Raw genomic sequence first — 17645 nt, forward strand, 5'->3', positions numbered from 1 at the left:
GCACGCACGCACGCACGCACGCACGCACGCACGCACGCACGCACGCACGCACGTACATATACAAGATCGAGCGAGCGAGCAAGCGAGCAAGCGGCTCCCGTGACGATAAAAGAAGCCTAGGTACTCGCGCACAATGCACTCACCTGACACCTGCGTACCTGCCTGCGTCAGTCTTGCCTCCTCGGCAGCATGCCCGTGGCTCCGCGGCGCCTCATTAAAAATTCCTCCCTCCGCCCCGGGGGAGACTGGTTTGCCCCTGAGTTCCCTTCCCCCTGCTACGTTCCTCGCTCGTCTTTTTATCTCTTCTTCTTTTTTTCTCCTTATCCCGGGGGACGCTCGGGCAGGGCGGAGGACGACTGGCTGCTGCGGTGCGCTCCGGGCGAGCGCACAGGATCGACTGAGGAGGACGGCGCCGCGACTCTTGCAGCGACCGTCAGCCTGACCAGAGAAAGATAGAGTGACCGAGCCAATGAGTGATAGAGAGAGAGAGAGAGAGAGAGAGAGCGATAGAGTGAGGGAAGGGGAGGAGAAAGCGAGAGGGAGAGAGAGAGAGAGACCACGGAGTATAATGCCCCCTCTACACTCTTGTGCATACGGATGCATGATATAGGTGTACGCGCTACCTTGAGCCGGCAACTATTTATAGCGTTTCCAGGCTTTTTTTCCGTTTTTTCTTTTCGTTTTTTAATAGGAGCCCGCGTGGATTTCGTCGCGGGACACATATCGTCCTTAATGCGTAGCTATGTTAAACTTTCTTTAGGCAAGACGTTGCTCCACTCACCTCGGACGCGTAATTCAGCTAGGCCGAACGTATTGCACAGAAGGTGATAATCCTGAATTTTCGATTTTCTGATTTGTACCCGATATATACATACCACCCGTATACCTAAAGTTTGATTCTATTCTTCTAAGCATCTCAAAAAGAAATATCGCTGCAAATGTTTCTAGCCACGATTATTCGTTATGGTAATCTATATATATATGATGAAAAAAAAAATTTATATGTCCATATATATATATATATATATATATACACGTATAAACACATACGTACGTACATTATCTGTACGTATTTTGTGAAATATGATAGAATAAGTTCATACCGAAAGCAATGCGCAATGAACATTTACCTCTGCAATGCTTCGTCTAATTGTCATGTGTGCATTTTTTTGCACTCCTAGCTAATTAATCGTAACTTCGTTAAATTCAAATCCTCTGGACTTTGTGTCACGATTTCGGAGTGTCGACCGTTGATCCGGATAAACGCAATGTAACTTGACGCCGCCGCAGCCGCAGCCGCCGCCGCCGCCGCCGCCGCCGCCGCCGCCGCCGCCGCCGGTAATATAATTTCATAAAATAGTAACGAGTGGTTAGTCACTTAATATGCAAAATATGAAACACTGTATTATTTTTGCCTTTTCATCGAAAATGCATTCGTGCGACGATGAAAATAATTTTAACCAAATTAAAAAATGAACTGACAGAAATTATTATGCGCATAAAAATATGATAAAGCACGTCAGAAAGGGTAAATACCGTTAAAGAATATCGATAAATTTTATTAACAAGATATTCATCGATGCAAAAATATAATTAAACTTTATAATTTGAAATGACTTGAAAGATAGTTAAGTTTTATGCTCCAATTCTAGCTTATGTTTACAAGTATATTAGATAAAAGTTATAAAGCAAATTCCTTGACCTCGGATTACTTTTTCCTTAAAAACTCCATTTGCGTTACTAATCCAATCTGATCTGATTCATTAGCTATTTTCAATGTTTTGAGAAATAGGACAATAAATACGTATTATCGATCTTAATTGGCATTCTCCTTAGAGAATAGAGACACCTTCAAGTTAAAGAGATAGTATTCGAATTGCGAACATGTGTACAAATTTATTAGATTATTCTTTAATAAATAACGAAGTTCTCAAAATAATTTACCTAGTAAATTATTATTTTATATATCAAGTACAATTGGAATTTCATGTACATTTATTTGTAATGCTTTAATACGAATTTCTTTCACCTATATCCTAGCAAACATTGCGATTTTTTCTGAATGTAAATCGTTGACATTATCGGCTATGCATATAATTCTGCACTGCATGCACTAAATCTATTTTCATAAAGCATTAAATACGGTCAGTAAGTGTTCAAAGTTTATCGAAAACTTAAGTAATTGTTAGTTATTTTGTAACTAAATTTTCTTTACGGATAAATTAAAAACTCAATTTATTTCAACTCACATAATATCGCTGAATTCGATTAATAGAGTTCAATATCATTGGAATTGGGTTATAAAGTAAATGAATTGATTTAATTTTATTACTATGTAAATACATAGATGCTTTAACTCGTATATTAATATAATAAAATATTAAATTAATATTGGCTAATAATATATATGCAGACTTACATGTTTTTTAGTTTTGTAAAGGAAACTTCAAACATTTTCGCTTAAATAATACTCAAACCAGATTCAATTTACATTTATTATCAAATATAAATACTGAAGATTTACTTATTATACACCAAGATTATTTTTTTATTCAATATAGATAAATTACGAAAATTATATAATCATCTTTAATCAAATCTTTCTCAATTTTCTTTGTAATGTAAAATGATTCGATTGTACCTTTAATGTCTATTTTCAACGTCTTTAAAAGAGTTCTTCTTCATTTGGTATAAAATATTTCGATGAGTTGATACTATTTGTTACTTCTTTTAAAAGTAGATTTCTTATTAAAACTGAACATAATCACTTTAAAGCATATATTGTAGATATACAAAGAAATTACTGAAGATTGAATTAAATTATACAATTATTGTATTTAGAAATTTTATTGAAAGTTTTTACAATATTAGATCCCTTTAAATTTTATCGAAATCGAAATTACGGATTAGTAGAATTCAATAAAGAGACTGTATTAAGTTGAGAAAAACTTGTATATTCACACATATAATATGTAAACATGTAACATGTAAATAGCTGTGTATGATAATACTTGTGAATACGATACAATGTTATTGATATGCGAAACCACAATTTTTGTTTATAATGCGACTTTTAAGATATTTTTTTTTTAAGAAGAATTCATGCAAATACTTTTTATATTATTTTTCATCATTAATTCCTTTTCTTTATATAATGTAATTTATAAAAAATTAATATATGTATTAATTTTATTGGCATAACAACAAATACATAAATACGTATGTATATAATAAACTTTTTTTTTAAAATATATTATTATAATTATATTGATTATTTATTCATTTTAATAAATATATAATTTGAATATTTTCCATGTTGTTTTCAATGTTTAGTTTTTACAATTTAATAATATTTTTAATTAATTGTATTTAACTAATTTTTAAAAACGAAATAAATGTAAGATAATTATTATTATATTATCAAGTATAATAACCGTTAAAAATTTTCTTTTATATTCTTGTATCTAATTTACGCTATCCATTATCACAAATCATTTCGATCGCCTTCAGTCATGATAAAATCTAATGATTTGATATATCTATACAAAAAAACAAAAAAAAAAAAAAAAAAAATTATTTTCATTGAAACGGATGAAAGAATAATTCTCGCAATTTTTCTCTATAAATTAAAAATATTCTCATTAATTTTGAAATATTATAAATATGTTTGAGGTCAGGTCTCATGTAATTAATATTACATAACATCCATTGATTATTATTTAAAAACGGATTAAATAACATAAAAAATGCATACCTAAGTATTTCAGGTTATTTAGAACTTCCAATTTTTTTTGTGATTAGTTAGAAAAAGAAGAAATTTCGAAAATAAAATTTTTTAAAATACTTTATATTAAGGTATTAGTGAATTTTATCCTCTTACAATAATTTAGATACTTTACTGATTTTGCTTTGAATAAATCTTAACAATTGTCATTATTACACTAATAAACATGGTTTTTATAAAAATGTAAATAATAAAGCGTATTTAGTTGATTTTTATACTAATTTGTTCGTTAAAGGCTAAAATTTGAATGCATAGCATGAGAATATAAATGAATATTATCATTATTTTCTATTTTAAATGCTAGTTTCACGTGATTCATTCAATCGTTTATCTCTTTTATTAAAATCCCAAGTTATATATCATTTAGAAAAAAGAAAAAAAGGAAAAAAAAATTCATCAATAATCTAAAAAATTATACTCAATTATTCATTTTAACATTGTTTATATTAATATATTAATTTATTATTATATAAGATATAATTTTAATTTATTTTACTTTAATCAATTATGGTAAGCTGTACGATATTAATATAATTGTTGTTAAGTTGAATTTAAGTCCTATGCAATCGCTAAATTTATTCAAATATTATTTTGAATAAATTGAATTTTTTATGTGATGACAATTTTTATGTTATGAATATAAAATACACGAAACATTCATTAAAAATATGACTTACTATTGCAGAATGTGTTAGACAAGTCTTATGCATTAGCAGTACATATTTTTGTTTTGAAAACAAGTTTTATTTTGCGAAGAAAATTATTTCATTTTGCTTTTGAAAAGCGGCTATCGAACAATGTCGATGTAAGCATATTTTATACAAATATTAATTGTTACGTCAGACATGTCACATCCATGTAATTAATTAAAAATTTTAACGCTTTGATTAATCTCTCTGTCAAGTGGTATTCTTAAGCAATGCTGGAAAACAGCATCATCTTGTATATTATATAACCATTGATACGGAACAATAAAAATAATAATAATGAATTCCAAATATAAAAAAAGAAATTACACATTTTTGAAAAACAACGTCATAATAAATGATTCAATGACAAAAGTATATTGTAGAGATGCGCGTGTGATGTGATTAGGTATTGTTGAAATAAAAAAAACGATAACGTACTAACTGTTTAACTATAAAGATGTATTATGTATATTTTGATATGCTGAATGAATAGAGAGGACCAAAGAAAAGAAGGAAAGAACAAAATATTAACGATGTATTAAGTCCTAGAAACTAAATACTGTCGTAGTGTAGATGTAGAAACCAATTATACGTAATGCGTATAGCATTGTGAGCGCAGATATTCAACAAAGCCGTCAATTCCTAATGAAAGTCGATGAAAAGGATTTTTAATTATCAATTGGTTGAGATCGCTGAGATTTTTATTGAGCTGCTGGCACGAAGGCGTATCGTCGTGACGTTAGCTTTATTACATTATAGAAGCGAGCGAGTGTAGGAGTCCGTATTATAAAACAAGATCAGCGCCATTAGAGCCATTCATACACGAATGGAGTTGCAGCGGCCGACGCTTTGATTGCGAGCGTGAAAGGGGCTACGAGGGATAGAGAAGCAGTAAGGAAGAAGCGAAGCGTCGCTGAACTCGCCGGTATCGACTTCCCGAAGAGGACACGAAGTACAAAACCGCGGATCGGCCGACTTTCTCCTCGGATGGAATGAGCTAAAGAGGGGCGCCGATGGTTGGGTGGGGGGTGATGGGGATGGGGAGTGGGATGGATGATTGTAGTGGGGGGGGGGGGAGAAGGGGAATATAGTCTGGATCTGCTGTCGCAGGAACGTAAGGAGCAGGACCGTGATTAGGAATGTCGACGGGAGGATTGGATATTTCGATGGGCTGGCTGATTGTGGCTGCAAACTGCAATACGTCAAATCGTCGATCATCGCCATTTGTTGTTTTCATCTTTCGGTAGATCAGCCGTGGCGGATTGGTAACGGTGCCGAGTCCGGCCGGGCAAGACCCACTTTTGACCTTATCTTCGGACTGATAGCACGAAGGTGATTATAAAGGGAGCGGTTTTCTTTCTAATTTTCTTCGCTCGATCCGAGTGTGTGCACATTTGCACGGCGTTGCTGATAATCGCACGGGCCACGTATAATTGCTGAAATAAGCGATAGCTTATTATTCAGATGCTTTAATCGATTATTTATTTAGCGATATATATGAATTTTGTATTTTTATTGATATAATTTTTATTGATCGTTATCGTCATACTTGGAGGTAACTTTGGGTTTTTTTTTTTTTTTTTTTTTTTTCTATATATAAATCCATCAATTAGTATATTTGTATCAATTAATATTTCGTACTTATTTAATATCAATTAGTATATTGTAACAATTATATTAGTATATTACTTCCCAGTACTTTTTTCACATCATTTTTTAATGTTACCAATAAATTATTCTAAATATTTTTCACGCATAAATAATCGAATATCCATGCTTTCCATTTTGTTTTTGAATCACAACAATAATTAATTATTCTTTCAAAAGATACATTGATACACACACATACATATGTATATATATATATATATATATATATATATAGGAGTATTTATTATTTGTAAATTATAAATAATATCCTAAGATATATTTCAAATGTAGACAAATTATAATAAATTATTTGTCAATTCTAACGAAACATTTGTAATAACTACTAAAGTTACTATTTAAAGACTTTAATATAATTGTTACAATAGTAATCACACTATTCTGTCGTTGATATTTTATTTATTTTTAAATTTAAGATAGATAAAAAGATGTATCGAAAATGTGTGATATTATAGTTGCTTCATGAACATTCAAAAGTTGAATATTCTAATGAAATATAACTTGCTTAGATGAATTGCAAGGATATTAAGAAATTGCATGACTTTTATTTCTAAACTTTATATGCTTCTCGGTAAATATTATGGTAAGAACATTACAGTAGGGGCTCGATAACATTTGTTCAACTTATATATAAATATACATAAATGCACTCGGCAGGTAAATCATAAAGTACGTGCTGTGCATGTTTATTATGCAGTTGAAGTAACGTAGTTAGTTTCCCAAGTGGCGCGCCGTCTACGTCACCAAAACAACAATCTCTATGATCTTGATAACTACGATTTTTCGATACTGAGCTAATAATTGTTTTTTTATAAGATTGAGTAACAAAGAACATTATGACGTATTAATATGTGACTACAACTTCCTTTAAGGATTCATTAGCAATGAGCTGCGTATTTGTTACGAGGAAGGTCGAATATGGTGGCCACCCAAAGGAATCATTAATATTATTTATCGTGCAAAGGATGCAATCGATTATAATTTTATTATGTTTGTTATTTTATTGAATTTTTATATTGTTTGCTTAGTTTATACCACATTTTCATATATAACTACGGAATCATTAATATTTTTAATTCATTTACGATATTTATTACGTTCTCCCGGCCCCTTTCCATAAAGGCATTAACTTTTACCATTTAGAGGATATTTATAATAGGTTGTAACATTAGATATACAAACAGTTAGAGAAATAAATTTTTATCGATCAATTAATTGTTAATTGGTTAACGAGTTTTCAGTCTATCGACTTGGATCGTGCATTTATTAATATATAAATAATTCAAGATCTCGTTGTTCACAGATTGGATAAGCAAAATGTATGGAAGCGAAATGTATGGATTTAGGTATTATAAGAAATAAAAGCGTCAATTAATAGAAATGAATCATGAAATTCTGAAATTTATTTGATCTTTCGTATTTTGAGATATCAAATAAGACCATTTTATATGCAGAATATCAGAATTAAACGAGAGTTTGCGAATAAAGTTTTGCTCTGGAGCAAACGACGTTTTACCGACAGAGTTTGGCTGGTACTCGAACGTCGGTATGTTAAAGATCTTGTAGTTCTGGTAACGAACCGCGGAGTGATGAGGCTATGTTGCATTGTTCATCACGCGAATTCAAGCAGTCGGTCACTCATTGAAAATTGGAATCGGGCCGACTAAAGCTGCTTAATGACGATGATCATTGTTGGCCGCCTTTTGCCGAACAGCTAGTTAAATGATTTCCGTTGATTTATATTCATAGCTGCAGTTTGAAAATGAGACTGCCAAGTATGCAGATGAACATAATGAATGGTATTTCATCCTAACTGTATGCGATGCAAGCGTCTTAGTAGTTAACGAATTATTACGGATTACGGCGTACGTAGCGTAGCCACTATAGTATTTTCTCATCAGCTCTACCGAGATTAACTCTAATTTATGTTTATATTTGTTTACAGTAAATAAATACCGTAACTCTCTTATTATCTGTAATGTTACTTATTTTGCAAAGATTTCTCTGGGAAATTCTTGATAATAAGATTAAGTTTCTATAGCTAGTAAGTTTAAGAGCTGTGTTTTGATTTTTCATAAAAATACTTTTATATTGAAATATTAAAACTTGGAGTAACATCGATTGCCATATATTTGCAATAAATTGGCCGAATAATTTTGTCGAATTTAAAATAAATATTGCAAGTAGGCTTATATTGAATTGATATTCGCTCGCTTTTAGCTACATTATTTTTTATAATTTTCCAAGGTACAAAATAATCTGTGGCTATTGCGATAGCCATAAACCGATATCATTACATTTTCAATTTATACGTGTGATTGATCAATTGCATGCCGATTCTTCTTGCTACTGAATATTTTTAAAACATTGTGTATTCATTGGTTTTTTATGTTAAATTTATAAATTTATAAATATTTGCCTGTTAATTTAATGATTTAGTGCTGTGTTAGTTAATTTTTGTAATTCATAATAACGCGATAATTTCAAAAATCCTTGAATAATGTCCTTTGCTTTATTGAATTAACCGGAGAAAATAATTATTAAATAAGCATAATGGTGAGTGGTTGTTGTATGAAAAGTAATTCCAAATTTAAATAACTTAATATTCAAACTATAAAGAAATTAATTTTACAATCGGAACAATTAATAATACAAATCACCATCGTTTCAAACTTATCGTTCCTCACCAATAATTTCTCCCGAATGTGTAAAAACAAGTAATTACTGTTTGAAACAACAAGTAACGTCGTAGTCCAAGTCGTTTATAAAATCTTTCTATTAATTCTTGGCTAATTAAAAAAACCAATCTAAATAAAAACCATATCTCTACTTGGCCATCGGCATTTCACTTTAATGAAAAGCTCACAGTTCATCGAGACAAATATATATGTGTGTGTGCGTGCGCGCGCGCGTGTGTGTGTGTGCGTGTGTGTGTGTGTGTGTGTGTATAGAGAAAGAATGTTTGAATGTAAGCCAAACCTAGAGAAATTCGTGTGTCGATAACGCAGCGACTGGGTACCCGATAAAATCTCCAGATACGTAATTGAAAGTCGGACGCCTCGGGAATTAAAAAGAAATGCTCGAATGGTGCGTCAGACCGCGATTCTTAATTTCCTTTCAGACTCGACATGTCGTGCATTAACGCTCAGTTAACCGAGGCAACCGACGATGCGGCAATAATCGCTGCTCTTACACAGTGATAGGAGCGCGCGCGGACCCCCGGTTACTTTGACATTGTGCTAAGGAAGACGTGCGCCAAACATTTAATACGCTCGCTCCACTTTTCCCGCTGTGTCCTGGCTAATCGCAGAGGCGACCGCGAGTCGTCCCGATAGATCCGGACTCTCGGCTGAACGCGTGGCGGCTTCTCAGTTTGTTAAAAGAGGCGAATTTATGGTGCGACTTTTGTTCCAAAGCTTTGTTTACGTTCGATATTCCGCTATCAGTCTCGTCGAGGGCTGCGGAGCCTCTGCTATGCTAATCTCGAGGGAGGTGTAATAATAATCCAAATTATTTTCATCCAAATACTATCCGAATACTAGTCGAATGCAGTCTCGGCAGTGCGTATCGGTGATGTGGTGTACTCTCCGCGATAAAAGTTATGATAAGCATGACCTTGAACTTTATTTTCTTATATGTGTCAATGAATATCAAGATGGTGAAGACCGATGTACACTTTCATCTTTATGGTGGCAGGATATGAAAGTTGGCATTTCATCATTTCTTCACTTTGTTTACTGCTTGTCAGAATTAAATGCTGCAATGCTCAAAGTACTAACAGTTACGGACAGTATTAAACTTGAGCTTAAACATATACGAAATAAGGAAAGTTGCTTGGCAAGTGGAAAAGATCCTAATACAATGTATAATAAACAATTGTTGAGTATAATTTATGGATGAAACAACATAATATTATTGACAGACTATCCATTGTGGTAGAATTTTACTTAATTGGTGATGCCAATGAGAAATATTTAGGGAAGTAAAATCGCAGGGAAGCAGGAGAAACGTAAAAAAGGGAAAGGGAAAAGGCGAATTATATTGACTATTTAGTGTATATATTTTATAAATATATTCTTGGATAAGAATATTATTAAAAAGTAATGAAATGTATACGCTACGGGCAAATGAGAATAATAATTTCTGTATCGACCATACTTGCATATGTAAAATGTTAAATAGTAATTAAAGTATCATTAAATCTTCCGACTTTGTTTTAGTGATTCGTTTAACATTTATTTAATTTTATAAACTGCTAAATACAAGTTAATATTTTATCGAAAGATCAATTTTGTTTTTAAAACTTATTTTAAAAGATTATTTTTATGTTAAACGAGAGGTAAATTCGTATCCACGAAACTTTGTAAGATACTTAAGTCGAATAATAAGGCAAAGGTAATTTTTAAATTAATATAGCAGTTTTCATATATGCTAACAGAACTTTTATTTTCACGCATAAAGTCACAAAGAACGTAAGATTATAAAAAAAAAAAAAAAAAAAAAAAAAAAAAAAAAAAATCAATTTTGCTCTTTTTCTTTCGATATGTTCATTAGATAATTTATAAATTCGAATAATTCGATAAAATAAAGAACCTTTAATTTATTAAAAAAAAAAGCTACTTATTAAAAGTACAATGTTGGTTAATAATGTGTATCGATAATAATGATATAAATCAATAAAGTAAGCACTACATAGTATTTATTAAATATAGAATTCTAAATTATGTTATTTGTAATTGCAAAATATTCATTATAAATTATTTTATACAATATTCGTGCATTTATTTTATGAGCAAGTTTACCTTGCAAAGAAACTTTTTCGAATCATTTGATAAGTACTTTTATCTATAGTCATAATTTGACTTGAGTTAATTATTAACGCAAGAACTATTAATGAGTTACATTGTCCTTTTTATTTGGAATTAGTGTAACTGTTGAGGTAATAGGCAATACTTAAAAATTCCAATATTCTTTGGAATTGAAGTCAAATAGATTATTAAAGCAATTAAAGCAAAGTCTTTGATATAAATCGATAGCATACTAAATGCAACGATTTTCATATTTCACTTTGTAATTAATGTCACAATTTCTCAATTAAATGTTCACTTCAATAAGTTAGAAAATAATTTTATTTCAATACTACAGTAACAAGTGCAACATATTCCTACACCTACTTCAAACTATACGATATCCAATAAAACTTATAGCAATAACAATTACAATGTAATAATCGATAAAAAAAAATAAAGCGAATCATTTGTGACTTTAAAGTGTACAAATAATATTTTTCAACAAAATTAATAATTTGATAGCTTAGAATGATCATGATCATTGCTAACTCCAAATTAATCGACAATCTGACATTTACAATATATATATATATATATATATATATATATCTATATATTGTTATGGAAACACTTTTTATAAACAAGTATTTATTATGATTCTAAGAAAGCTATTTAAGTGGAATATTAATTTTCTTAATAGAAATAATCATAGCTATTATGTCTTATAAATTCTCATAAGATAAATCCTTATCGGGTTATCAAAGATTAAACGAATCTCGAAAAATAGCTATAGCAACATCGTCAAAAACAAAAGTGTTTATCATGCATCTCCGTCCAATTCGTTAGTAGTTTAGCTCGTGTCAAACACCTGTATCGATAATCGCTAATGTTAATTATTAGTTGCGTCGATTGTATTTTATATACAAATTTAAAAACAACATTGATAATAGGGTTTGTGTAAATCGATAATTATAGTGATAATTAGATAAAATCATAATAACGATAGTGTAAACAATGCACCAATAGAACATATATAAAAGTGCAAAAAATATCAAACTACTTATTGCAAAAAGGCATTTGAATTCTCTTTGTAATAAGTAGACATTTTTCATTATTACCCCAAGCGAGTAAATATAAAAGCATCCATTAAGTATTTAGCAATATATATATGATATTCAACATCATAATCACAGTCTAATATTTTTATTGATATGTCCATGTGTTATAGAGTTTGATGAAGATTAATTCTTGATCGCATTAAAAAATATAAGATCTCCTATACAAGTAAGTACAAATATTTACAAATAGAGAATTTTGTGGAGCGAAGGGGGGATTGCCGTGGTGATTTCAGTTGGTTTTGTATTGGTTACTTTTGACTTGCAGTTCTCAGCTAATCGATTCTCATTCCATTTTCATCGGATTTCATTCCTTCTTGATCACTAGATAATACACAATTTGCCATATAATTGCAACTTCTTGGTTTCCCCTATCTTGAAAATATTAACGGTAACTTATTAATATATGCATTTATTATAATATACTATTGCAAAAAGCTATGGGAACATTTATTTTAATAATACTACTTTTGTATTTAAATATCATAATAATAAAATAATGTCCGTAAGTTTTAATAAAACTTATCATTTATGAAAATTTAATAATACATAATCGTCCATCCATATTATGATTGAAACATACACAATTATTTTATAAATTATTCAATTTATAATTATTCTCCACTTTTAAACTACGCAACTAAATACCAGTATATAAGCATTTATTTTATCGATTCATAAATGATGAATTTCTGATCTTTATATAAAAAATTTTTAATTTGGACTTTCTGTACATATATATTTGGGCTATGAAATTTTAATATTTCAAATAAATACTTTCAAATAAATCTTTTATATATTTTAGTTGAGGTACTATATTTTTCATCAACTAATAATAATTCAAATTTTCAATTAAAATATTTTTTAAACATTTTAAACACATTTCAGAATTGTATAAAGAATAAAAATTAAATCTACCTTTAATCAAAATAAAAATGTTAATATCTTGTAATTATTTCTTCATTATGAGACAACTTTTTTTACTTTTTTATATTTTACCTTAAAACTATATCAATGTATTTGTTTTAATACTAAACATAGAAATTCATCATTGTTGTTAATTTGAAGGTAGTAAAAATTAATAAAACGTGCCTAAAGGATATAACAATTTTTATTTAAAACAAAATTCAACAATCGACTGTTATTCATATAAAATATTAAAATAATATTAATATCGTTTGCTTATACATAAACAGACCATAAAATGTTACAATATTGTATTTATCTTGACATAATGGAATATTTAATACTTTCAAACATATTTAATATTAAAAACAAACACAAGATTTTCCAATGACATTATTACATATTTTTCTAAATTACTTTAATTTTTGCAGTCATTTCTAGACCATTTGAAATATTTTTAACATAAAATTTCTAGTATTAACTGATTAGTGAGATTTATTGACGTGATAAGAGCTCAAGTACATTTTGGATAAGATAAAAATTTAGTAGAAAGTTTTTATTTCAAAGTTGTATAATTTTTTATCAAGAAATCATAAGGCAAATTTACTATTTTTACTATAATATAGTAATATAATATTTTTCATTTATTAATTTGCTTTGAATCTACGCGAATGAAAAAAAATGTAAGCAAAGTATTTATCATATTTGAAAACTAAAAAAAAAAACTTATATTTATTCATAATTGGTGGAAATACAAATTTTTGTATTTAATTTATTTTCTACATTTCTAAAATTACTTCAAACTACAGAAACATTGAATTTTAATCGTTAAAACTATATTAGTTGTTAATTCTAATGCAACATACTTATTTTTTTAATTTTAAGTTACGTAATTTTAATGCTTCTCTTTTTCCTATTATATTTGTTATATTCTAAGAAATAATATAAATTTTCAATTTATATATTCTACAGTATATATAATTATACAAATTTAATCCGTATGATAATTTTGTAAATTATTTATGGCTATTAATATGTACAGGTGCCCTCTTATTATTTACCTTATGTTCATTGATACACTATTTGCATGATTCAATATATTCGTATTTTATTATTTCCTAATTGTTTTACTTTTAACATTAAAAACAAAAAAGATATATAACATGATAAACAAAAATATCATGAATGTTAATTGAATGAATGCTGTGAATTTAAATTGACACTATACAAATTTGAAAAGACAATAACAAGATAGCGGTGGAGGAAATATTGAAGGTCGTCGAGGGAACGTGAAAAGATATAACATTTTCAACATCTATTTGCAATTATTTCTCATATATACATATATATATATATATATATATATATATATATATAGATATATAGGTAGCATAATAATATTATAGGATAAAATAAAAAATGGCAACATATTTATTATTAACAAATTATAAGATGAAATTCAAATATTTGCTTAAAAAAAAAAAAAAAAAAAAAAAAAAAAAAAAAACAACAGAAATGAAACAACAGTATTGACGCGAATAGAATTTATATAAATGTGATATAAAACGTGGGCTTGCACAAAAGTTCAAGTGACAAGCTACAAAATTATAGAAAATTTATATGTGCAAATGTAGTCTGCGTGACGTAATATTTCACATGGACTAAAATAAATTATTGTAATGCACTATGTTTCATTATGCTATCGTACTTTCATTTCACTTCATTTCAGCTTACATCATAGTTCATATAATTCCATGACATATCCTTTTTACGATAATGATTTAGACATTCGCTAAAAATTCATTAATAAAGCAATATTTAACTTAATTATTATAAAGAAATAAAAATATTATTTATTATATGTTATTAATTTAAAAGTTTGGGCATCTATAGCACTATACTATTAATTATTAGTTTGAAAATCTTGAAACAATGAAATAATTAAACATTTCATAACTAATTTTATGACTTTGTATATATATATAAATATATATATATATATATATATATATATAGAATAATAGGATAAAATTTTTTTTTTAATATACTTTTGTATAACTTTTGTATAAATTGTTAATATATCGTTATGAAAATTTTTATTAATTTTTAACTAGCAATATCATTATGTTTGAGAATCAATACGTTTCTCATTATTTTAAAGTATAATTATATAATTAAAGTATATTTATTAACCTTATAAATGGATATTATATCTTTCAGAAAAAAATTCTTCTCTTTAATGTAACAAAAATAATTCCTTTATCAATTGTTTTTTATCAAAGTGGTTAGATGAAGTTTAAAAAAGTGAGCAAATTCTTTTATCTTAAGGAATAATTTCTGACAGGTAAATACGATTTACGTTCTACTTAAGATCATTCAATGAGTAGCGAGTAAATTTATTTGCTACGTAATTGTTGGAGGAAGGTCAGTTCCAAAAATTAGTATACTCGTACCTATAGGAATAGTGATTTCACGGTTTCGACTTCGCACAATATGATTTCATTAAAAGGAGGCCAATAAATTTACATGTAAAGGAAGTATTGTCGCTACCATTCTGAAAAGTAGTCATTAATTATTATAGAAGTGAAACTTTACTTTAGTACGACATAAGATTGGCAGTAAATTAAAAAAATATATATTTTATGCATTTAATAAAAAGTAATTATTTGTGACAATGTAGAGCATTGAATGTGAATCTTTAAATAAAGTAAATCTTTATAATAAAGTAAAATAAAAGTTCTATAGTTAATGGAGACAAGATTATTGAAAGTGTCGGAGCATAGATAAATTTATTAAAAGAAAAAAGAAAGAAAGAAATCATTGCATATTATCATTATGTGAAAATATTGATAATTTGTAAATGTCATTTAAATCAATTTCATTGCATTTAAATCATTAATATTATTATGCTAATTCACTGAAATTAACTTTAAAAAGTATCATATCATCAATATTACCATTAAATTCAATTGTTTAAACATATTAAGAAAATTCCTCGATATAATTATTACTCTGAGTATATTTGAAATTCATAAAAATGCGAGCCTTTGTTAATATGTTAGAATTATACATATAATTAATAGTATACATACTGCAGAACATCGTAGTTGTTAATGATATAAGCACATATGCATAAACGATATATCACTCGTAAAAGACAGCAAGATCGAGGAAAATTTGTATTTCTTTAATGGGCACAGAATCCGGGTTTTCACCACTGCTTCTGAGCCTAACTGACCTGCCAATTCTTACATGCATTTCTTCTTTCGAGTCATCCTCATATCGTAATCATGGCGCGATATTCCACAGCTACACTGTGCCACATACACGATACAACGACTATCGTCATGAATAACTCGTACTTGACGGCCTTTTACTTCCTTTATCGCTCGAGTCTTTTTATGCAGATCTGCGTGAAACTTGTGAGATCGCGGGACGTAAATTAATTATTTTTGTTATTATTGTTATGTCGAAAGGAAGGAGGCGAGAACTGGTAGGATTTTGTCACCTACAGTTGCATGTTAGTATTGTATAGATTTCCTCGTGACATTTATCCAAGAGAAATGTAAAATTAGATTTTCATATTTCTAATTTTCATATTTGCTAGTGCTTTATCTACAATTCGATATACTTCTATAATAATACATACAAAGTTATAAATTTAAGAGAAAATTATTTCTTTTATTTAATAAATGGCTCTTATTTAATTTTTGACCTCAATACTTATTGCATGTCGGAATGATTATGCGAGTTAATATTTAAATATACAAGATGGAATATTCACTTTAGCTTCTGTAGCATCAATTTTTATAAACTCGAATCCGCTACTCTACAGTACAAACCTTCTGTACGTTTTTAATTATTATTATTATTATTATTTGTAATTTATAATGCCTTTAAAGTTATTGAATAATTGTCTAATTGAAATTGATTAATTTCTACATTCACTTTTTCTTTTTGAAATTAGTATTGTTTATGATAATCAGCTTTTTCATGCTGAATATTCCATATTGAACGATACATATTTTTGAAATGCCAGAATTATTTTTCTTAATTTACAACCCTATTAAACATATTTTAAGTTTTACTTCTGTTTTTGTTTCTTTTTTTTTTTTTTTTTTTTTTAACACAGATCTAATTTATAGTATTATTATTTAATGTATCTTATAACAATTCATATTGTTGATTAGTATATTTTATTTTTTTTATAAAAAGATATATTTTTTATCGATTTGAGTTTTATTATAAAAAATTTAATTTACCGATTAACACTGGTAAAGTTCAAGCAAATACAAGCAAATAATTAAAAAATTAGTAAAACAAATTTTTGTTAATACATTTCAATTTTCTCACTTTTTAAATACTTCAATTAATTATTTTCTTAATAGCCATCGAATTCAGTAGTGTATTATGAATTTTTATATTCGACAAAAATATTTATTTTCATTTATCATATTTTATTGTATTTATTTATCTGTATTTTAAAAATCGATATAATCCGTTTTTCTAGTTTTCTGATATTTTAAATAATACTAATGCATTACACAATAAATATCGTTGTTAAAGAAATATGAAAAATGCCACTAGCAAATTTAATTCATCAACGATTTGTTTAAAAATTGTTAAAAAAAAAGGAGTATAGTATTATTTTAAAGCAATAGTACGTAATTTTTAAATGCTTTCATAAAAATAA

The 17645-nt window shown here is 28.3% G+C and overlaps 1 protein-coding gene across 1 annotated transcript in view; it reads right to left on the bottom strand.

Annotated features, from left to right (window-relative positions):
* LOC105364311 (pro-interleukin-16) overlaps positions 1-407 on the bottom strand; it is a 39292-nt gene extending 38885 nt beyond the window's left edge. The window contains exon 1 of the mRNA XM_011502208.1: positions 144-407. The gene's annotated coding sequence lies outside the window, so the exon portion shown is untranslated. The remainder of the gene's footprint in view (positions 1-143) is intronic.
* Positions 408-17645: the final 17238 nt, after the last annotated feature.

The sequence above is a fragment of the Ceratosolen solmsi genome, unplaced genomic scaffold, assembly GCF_000503995.2.
Source record: "Ceratosolen solmsi marchali unplaced genomic scaffold, CerSol_1.0 scaffold31, whole genome shotgun sequence".
Lineage (NCBI taxonomy): Eukaryota > Metazoa > Arthropoda > Insecta > Hymenoptera > Agaonidae > Ceratosolen > Ceratosolen solmsi.